The following is a 9,102-nucleotide window of genomic DNA, read 5'->3' as shown; positions in this document are numbered from 1 at the left end:
CTCTTACGTGGATCATCCGTTGCACGAGAGGCAAGTTGAGGTGGACTTGCAAGTGTTGGTCACTTTATAGTTAAAGCTGGTTCTTTGACTAAGTGGCCTTTGTGCAATATATTGAGGAGAATTAGGCTCTTCCTCTCTTCTTTAAACGCAGATTTGGTTCATGACTTTTTTGTGAAGCTAATGCAACGGTAGACACTCTTTCAAGACTGAATTTGGGATCGGATGCTATGTTTACTTCAGTGGCGGATCTTCCAATGATAGTTCGTGACTCCGTTAATCTTGAACTTAGGTCGTGTCCTTATTTATGTAAACAAATTGTAAGGGAGTAGTACTCCTTATTTAATCTTCATTTTATTATTTGAGATCAGGTTCGACCACCCTCAAATTCTTGTAATTTTTAATTTTATTGGCATGAATAAATAAAGGGTCGGCATTCCTCTCCTGTATGAGGGTTGCCATTAGAAAAAAAACTATTATGTAAAAAAATGTGTAATAGTAATTATGATAAATCTTGTTCTTAAAATCATAAACCTTGATTTTATTTAATTAATATCTTATATTTTTAGAAAAATATAAATGAGAAATTGTTGAATTTTGACAAGCTCATTTTGGACCTTTGAAGCCCAATGAAATAAAAGGGCCGAGTTTGAGCCATAATATGTCAAAACGCAAATCGATTAAACCTGAAACTAGTTGTTATGTTTCTTACTAAGTCTAAACTTGGCTATTTCAGAACCCAACCCATTAGGCTCAATTGACATGCCTAGAGATATGCTGTATATGGCATTAGTGAAATTTTCCTTAATCAGGTGACTCTGGTTGAAAAATTTTACAAGGAATATTTTTTTAATATTTAGGAATATTTTTAATGCTCCTAGAGTGACTATAGGCCATATTTTCAATTACACTCTCCACAAAAGTGTCTTAAATTACATTAACACACAAAAAAAAAAAAAAAACGTTTAACTTATCAGCAAAATTAGTACAGTGGAGTCATCCATAACTAAAGGCTTATCCCACCAAAATATAGGATGAACATTTGGCTGATGTTTATTCTCCTATTTCTCAAGAAAAACTAGGAATGCTCATTCCATGATAAGCAATTTTTAGATCATGGAAAAGAACACAAAATAAAACAAAAAAAAGGTTTAAAACCTATATGGTGTGTCATTAATATTTCCCACTAATGAAGCTTTTATGTGCAAATGAAATAAGTGAAAATAAGAAATTATGTTAACTTTATTGTACGAAACTAGACACTCGATATGAATAGAAATCGTTCTTTATTAAACATAATTTTAATAATAAGGCAAATAATACTAGTGCTCCTAAAAAATCTCAGACACTCCATTACTTTAGAATTATTTTAGGAGTGTCAATATAATTTGCCTTTTAATTATTGCTACCTTGAGTAGATAATTATTTTTCATCCAAACATTTTTTTAAAAATATATGCTATATTGGTCTGTTCCTCAACTTATGATAAACATCCCGTATACCATGTATAGCTTGCTTTCCCATAACTTCTCAATTCTCATATGCTTTCACACAAAATTATAACTATAGCAATACAAAAGTTATTGTTGGAAAAAACATGCACAAACATTTTCTTTCTTTTTGGAGAGCAAGATCCTCAAACATACCCAAAAATATCAAGCATAAAGTTGGAAGGACCTGCCAATTATTCTAGACTCACTTGTAATGTAAAATACATTTAACTGGCAAATGATCTAAATATTTAGGATGACAAATGAGTACGAACCCGAGTACAAACCCTTGCATCCTCGTAAACTTTTCCTGGTCGGCAAAAGTATCCCTTCTTTGGGGCACAATGGCTGTCCTCCGAGCATATACATAACCCTTCTAGTGCACAACCCTCCTTTACTATGGGAACTCCATCTTTCAGTCCAAGAATTTGGTCTGACCACTCATTGGAGAACAACGCCAGAGGATCATATAGTTTTTTGACCTTCAAAAACTCTCCAGCATTCTTGTACTTGTTAATCACATTAAGGAAAGCCAAGTCCCTATTTTTATCCCAATGAGGCAATCCTCCATATTTAAACAGTGCCATCTGCTCTATCTCTTCAAGAATATCTTCATAAATTCTTGGGGCCATTGGGTATCTTCTTCCTTCCCCAAGTAAGCACTTGAACGAGTAACATATCTAGCCAGGAAACCAATATAAAGGTCAACACCACATAAGCCATTAGGCTGCAAAGCAACAAGTTTTTTTCACATCTTGAATGAAATCCTTAGCATTGGACAGGCTAATGCTGATTGCAGTTGAGAAAAAGTATGGACCGTTAACTCTAGGGTCCCAGGAGCAAGCTGTTAATAATCCAACCCCTTCTCAGAATGCATCTTGGGCATGGCTTTGAAAGTTGACATGGAATTTGTAATTTTTCTTTTGCTAAGAAATGAGATAGTGATAGACCTGGAAATATTTGAAAAACATAACTTCCCTTATATGACTGGAGAAGATGAAGAGCTCTAATGAAAGTTTGACTTCAAATTGATTTGCTCTATTGTAAGAAATGCATTCTTGTAAGAAAACTTCCCTTACATCACAAGAAAACTTCCCTTAAAGATTGATTTGCACTATTGTAAGAAATGCATTCTTTTGTTAAAAAATGAGATAGAAAGACCAATAACAAAAGTGTGATTGCATCCGCAAATCTTGTGTAGCTTGGAAAGAGGAAAGAAAAGCGAAAAAAAAAAGCATGGAAAGAAAAAATTGAATAAAACCAAAGATTTGAAATGCAAGAAAAGAAAAGAAAACGAAAATGTAAGGAGTTTAAGTCTATGTTTTCAGAACCGGACCGGATATCGACTCGGCTGAGGTCAGGGGTCAGGGGTCAATGGGTTCGACCGGGGGTCGATAGGGGTCGAACCGGATGACGTCATAAATAAAAATTATTTAAAAATTAAATTATTGTATATAAAATATCCAATAACATATTGATATTAATAAAGGTATATTTATATATATTTGATGTTTCAAATATATTTAACAAGAAAATACAAAGAAATTAGAATCAAGTAACAATTTATATTATTTAATAAACATTAACAAGTTTAGAATTAAAATTATGGATTTAATTGAAAAATAACATCAAATTTTAGGACAATATTTATAAAGTATGAAATATTTGAGGTATATTAATAAGTTTTCACAATTTAGGGGGTCAAAACATAATATTAAAAAAGTTTGAACTTTTTTTACAAAATCTCCTGTTGGACCGGTTTTTCCGGTTCTGTACCGGTCAAACCCGGTTTTTTACTGGAGTTGACCGGGTTTTAAATCTCCCGGTTCTGATGACCAACTCAGACCGGACACTTGAACCGGTTCCCGGTTCAACCGGTCGGACCGGCCGGTCCGGTCCGAGTTTGAAAACACAGGTTTAAGTTCTAATGTTACGGGAGTTAGGAAAGAAATGTGATATGGTGGGCCCTCCACAATTCTTTAGTGTAATTGGATAGAATCTTGTTTTTTTTAAGTGAGAGGCATAAACCAAAAGAGAAAAATCTGAGTGGTTTGACTTTTTTCGAATTGACTCACATTTTGAGACAACCAAAAAGTGAAAAAATAAAATTAACAATGGGACGGAGAGTACTATTTTGGTGTAAATTCATATAAATTTGGTGTGATAGACTATGAATCGACAAATTAAAATTTACACTTAAATTATATGAATTTATACAAAAATTGTAAGAGTTACAAGAATTAATTTAATTAGATAGAACTCAACCTGTGATGCCATGATTTAGTGTGATAAAGGTAAACTTTAAAACTAGTACTAACAAACAGTTAAAAGGAGATATTACCATTACATGGATATGTTAATACGACCAGATCAATTATGCTTTTATTCTTCTTATATTTTTAAAAAAAAATTTCTGTTAGGGGGTGGGTAAAGAATGTGATTTTCTTCAACATGCAAAAACTACAAAACCATTTAGATTTGGAGAAGAACTGTTAAGTGGCTAATTGTGCATATAATTGGTGAATATTTTTCCCTTTATTTTGCTAAAATATGGCGTTAATCGATATATTTCACTCATATTTGAATTTTGGTGTTGCTTTTAGGGATTGTTGGTGAGAATGAAGTAAAAGACGCATTAAAAGTCGACTTTCCAGAAGACATCTTGTTAAGCGTGCCCACGCTCTGTCAAACGCAAAGTGGTGCTTCTAAAGATTTATGTCCAGAAGACTCCAGTCTGTTAAGCGTGCCCACGTCTTATTTGACAAGGCAATCAAGAGTTCGTAGGACATGAGATCAATTTGTCAATTGATCAAGAAGCCAGTTGCAGCCCATGGTTTTACATATTAGTCACGAAAGTGGAGATCTTGAGGGGTTATCACTTGATGTAATTTATTTTGGAAACCAATTGATAGGTCTTGGTTGGTTAGTTTAGTTTAAGTAGGAGTCTTATAAGGAAAAGGGGATCCCGTCCTTATTAATAGGGGAGAAAACAGACTTGGGCTCTCATTCTTTTCTCTATCTCTGATTCTTTTTTCCTCTTTTTCTCTACAATAAACCCTAGCATTTTGTGGCCGCGAATCTACCGGGAGGAGCGGCTAGTTTCTTTTCTAGTTGAAGGAAATTGAATCTTTGTTCACAATACTGTGAGATCTAATTTGATTTGTTTGTTTCATTTATTTATGAGTATTTATATATTCTCTGTTCATTCATGATTATGATTATTTTCTACAGTTAAATACCTGATCAATATTTAATTGTCGAAATAGTCTATTGCCATCTGAAATATCAAATCCGTAATTGTTTGATGGTTTTAGTATTTGTGGCGAGTGATATAATTTGATTGTAAAAGAGACTTTCGAATTTATGTCACGGGAATATATAGTCTAACTTAAATGAACCAAGCGTGTGTGTTTGTTGGTTATAATTGGTAGCTTTTCTAATTATTAATGCTGTCAATAGGTTAAATCCTAAGAGCTTGTTTAGGGTTGCTTAATTGGCAAGAGAAATAGCCACAGAGCATGTTGTGGTTATCAAAACAGTAAGGAGAGGCAAGTTGTCAGAGCGTGTTGACAACCATAACCAGTTTATTTATGAATAAGTGATTTCACCTTTGCATCGATGATCAGTTAAATGAACCAAAGTGGAAATTAGACCTTCGACTAGAGTGTTGCCTATTCTTGGTTTAGTTTTATTTAATTTTGTGATACTGTCTTTATTTTTATTCAAGTGAGTTATTTAGTTAATTTCTACTAATCCCCCATTTTTCACAAAGAAATAAATCACCCAATCCTTGTGGATACGACCCTACTCACCGCTACACTCGAATTCATATTTTTAGAATAGGAACTTTTATTTTTGCTGGTTTGACAAGCCAACAAATTTTGGCGCCGTTGTCGGGGGCTAGTGCCTTATTGATTTATTTTCTTTGAATTATTTTTATTTTTATTTTTCCCTCATTCTGGAGTTAGTTTATGGCTAACTATACTCAACAATTTGGTGATAGACAGGATTTCATTCACAGGAGGGTTAATAATGTGGGTATGTCTTCTATTGATCAACGCTTACGACTTTCAAATTTATGTCACGGGAATATATAGTCTAACTTAAATGAACCGAGCGTGTGTGTTTGTTAGTTAGAATTGGTAGCTTTTCTAATTATTAATGCTGTCAATATGTTAAATCCTAAGAGTTTGTTTAGGGTTGCTTAATTAGTAAGAGAAATAGCCACAGAGCGTGTTGTGGTTATCGAAACAGAAGGAGAGACAGGTTGTCAGAGCGTGTTGACAACCATAACCAGTTTATTTATGAATAAATGATTTCACCTTTGCATCGATGATCAGTTAAATGAACTAAAGTGAAAATTAGACCTTCGACTAGAGTGTTGCCTACTCTTGGTTTAGTTTTATTTAATTTTGTGATACTGTATTTATTTTTATTCAAGTGAGTTATTTAGTTAATTTCTCCTAATCCCCCATTTTTCACAAAGAAATAAATCACCCAATCCCTATGGATATGACCCCACTCACCGCTACACTCGAAATCATATTTTTAGAGTAGGAACTTTTATTTTTGCTGTTTTGACAAGCCAACAAATTTTGGCGTCGTTGCCGGGTACTGGTGCCTTATTGATTTATTTTCTTTGAATTATTTTTATTTTTATTTTTCCCTCATTCTGGAGTTAGTTTATGGCTAATTAACTATACTCAACAATTTGGTGATAGACAGGATTTCATTCACAGGAGGGTTAATAATGTGGGTATGTCTTCTATTGATCAACGCTTACGACTTTCGAATTTATGTCACGGGAATATATAGTCTAACTTAAATGAACTGAGCGTGTGTGTTTGTTGGTTAGAATTGGTAGCTTTTCTAATTATTAATGCTGTCAATAGGTTAAATCCTAAGAGCTTGTTTAGGGTTGCTTAATTGGCAAGAGAAATAGCCACAGAGCGTGTTGTGGTTATCGAAACAGTAAGGAGAAGCAGGTTGTCAGAGCGTGTTGACAACCATAACCAATTTATTTATGAATAAGTGATTTCACCTTTGCATCGATGATCAGTTAAATGAACCAAAGCGGAAATTAGACCTTCGACTAGAGTGTTCCCTATTCTTGGTTTAGTTTTATTTAATTTTGTGATACTGTCTTTATTTTTATTCAAGTGAGTTATTTAGTTAATTTCTCCTAATCCCCCATTTTTCACAAAGAAATAAATCACCCAATTCATATGGATACGACCCTACTCACCACTACACTTGAATTCATATTTTTAGAGTATGAACTTTTATTTTTGCTGGTTTGACAAGCCAACAAGAACTACCATTGTAAGTCAACCCAGCCGTATCAAGCCTTGATAAGTATGTATCTGCCTAATGATCTGGTAGTGCATTCCCTTTAGGGTATGACCTTTGTATTTATGGATCTCCTTTATTCAGAACCAATCAACTTAAAGCTGATCATAACCAGTGTTGAGGTGGTTTTTGAGGGTATTTATAGACAAACCTATGGCTTTTGAAACCGCTATAACCAGTGAAGATACAGGACTAAGGTTCCATTTGATAAAACTGAATCTAAATTCTGAAGTCTGAATTCTGAAATCTGAATACTGAAACAATTAATTTGCTGAATTTTAAGTACTGAAAAATATATATGAATGTCTGAATTTTAATGCTAAACCTATTTATACTGTTTGATAAATATTTATAGTTGAATACTTAATAAGTTTAATTTGACAATTTTGCCCTTATATCATTTTATTCAAAAAAGAAATAGAATCTATGATTTAATTAGTTTAAAATTGTTAGGTATGAAAATGACAATATTTATTTTTAAATCAAATTAATATAAAAGATGAAATAATATTATATGAGAGTATGGAGAAGATGTGAAAGTTTAAAAAGGAGAAAAGAGAAACTAAAAATCGTTAGATAGAGAATATTAGGTTGTTTAATTAGATAAGAATTTTGAACATAATTAACAAATAATGGTAGATCTGGTAGACAAGATAAGGTAGTTGAAATAATTCTATTGATTCTTATCAGAATTAAGCATTCAGTTAGGATTCTTGTGCTGAAAAAATTACACATAAGTTCATTACTGCTTAACAAGTTCAGCAAATAGATTTTCATTTATCAAATACTCATAACATCTGAATGTCTGAAAAAATTCAGATTCAGCACTTTTTTATGTTATCGAACAGACCCCAAGTCCGATAAATGCAAAAACACCATTTGCCGGGGTATTGATGGGGACTCCATCAATGGGATAGGCAACCTTCTTTTGGCTTAATATCACTAGAAATCTTTCTTTTATTTTGATGATTCGAATGTTGAAAATACACATTTACTAAAATATAGCATGCTTTGGAATCACTTCTCAACAGCTAAACATGATAGACATACCATGATCACTTATTATCTTATTTTTAGAGAATAGTGATGTGAAAGTTCCCCAGTTGTTTGAAAAAAGCTTCTTATTCTCATTAAAAGTAAAAAAAAAAAAAAATTTGTTGAGAAAAAAAATTTATAGTTTGTTGGTTGAGAATTCGTTTGTCATTTTCAAGATTGCTCTTGTTAAAGTTTGGCAATAACATTGTGGGCTAGATGTTATTTGTCCAGGTTGCTTTGTTCTGACTGATGCCACCTTTGTGGATCTGCTTTATTTTAATGTATGTTTCCGTTGCTTTGGAATAAATTTGAAGTCGCCCAAAAAAAAAAATTATGAGCAAAAATTCTATCTTTTAATAAGGATGATGTTGGAATTTAGAGTATAACCTAAGAAATAACAATTGTAGTTTGTGTTGCAAAAAAAATTAGCTTTTGCAAAGGCTTCTTATAAAGTCTTATATTAAAAGATTGGAAAATATCTTAACTTTTTCATTCATGAGCTCTTTATTTATAGAGCGTACAAAAAGCAAACTAACATAAGTTTTGAAAGCAAATTTCAACAAAAGATACTTATAATTCAAAACATTGAACTAGTCAAAAGGCACTAAATATGAAACTACCACTAACAACTAAATTTATTTAATAATCCAACACTCTTTCTTTCTACTTTGACTACAGGTTTTGAATTGTCTTCTAAAATCTTCAAACCTTGTTTTGGATTCGGCAAGCTGATGATTAGCTTTGCAAGACCTACTTCTTTCGGCTTCTTGGACCAAATTCCAAAATAATTGATGCTATTTTTAATGTATTCCAATAACCTCTTTGAAATAACCTCTTTGAAGGTAACACCTTTCTATGATATTTGAACTTGAATAGAAGACTTGTAATAAAAAAAAATGATTGTTATAAGACACATTAAAAAACCTTCCAAAATAATTGATGACATTTTTAATGTATTCAAATAACCTCTTTGAAGGTAACACCTTTCTATGACATTTGAACTTGAATAGAAGACTTGCAATAAATAAAATGATTGTTATAAGACACATTGAAAAACCTTGTAAACTCTGTACAAGCAGTTCTACAAACACTTTGTCATAACTATCAAAGCTTGTACATCCAAAAATAACAACATTATACTCTTGATAAATATCAGTAATCAATTTGATACATCCTAACTTATCAATGATATCTTCCTGAATTTTTTCAGACTTTGATATATCATTTTTTT

At 32.3% G+C, this 9,102-nt stretch overlaps 1 pseudogene; it reads right to left on the bottom strand.

Annotated features, from left to right (window-relative positions):
* Positions 1–1,738: 1,738 nt before the first annotated feature.
* LOC113752405 overlaps positions 1,739–9,102 on the bottom strand; it is a 9,389-nt pseudogene continuing 2,025 nt past the window's right edge.

This window comes from Coffea eugenioides, chromosome 11, assembly GCF_003713205.1.
Source record: "Coffea eugenioides isolate CCC68of chromosome 11, Ceug_1.0, whole genome shotgun sequence".
In the NCBI taxonomy this organism is placed as follows: Eukaryota; Viridiplantae; Streptophyta; class Magnoliopsida; order Gentianales; family Rubiaceae; genus Coffea; species Coffea eugenioides.
Note: the sequence above shows the minus strand (reverse complement) of the source record. Positions and strands in the feature narration are given on the sequence as shown.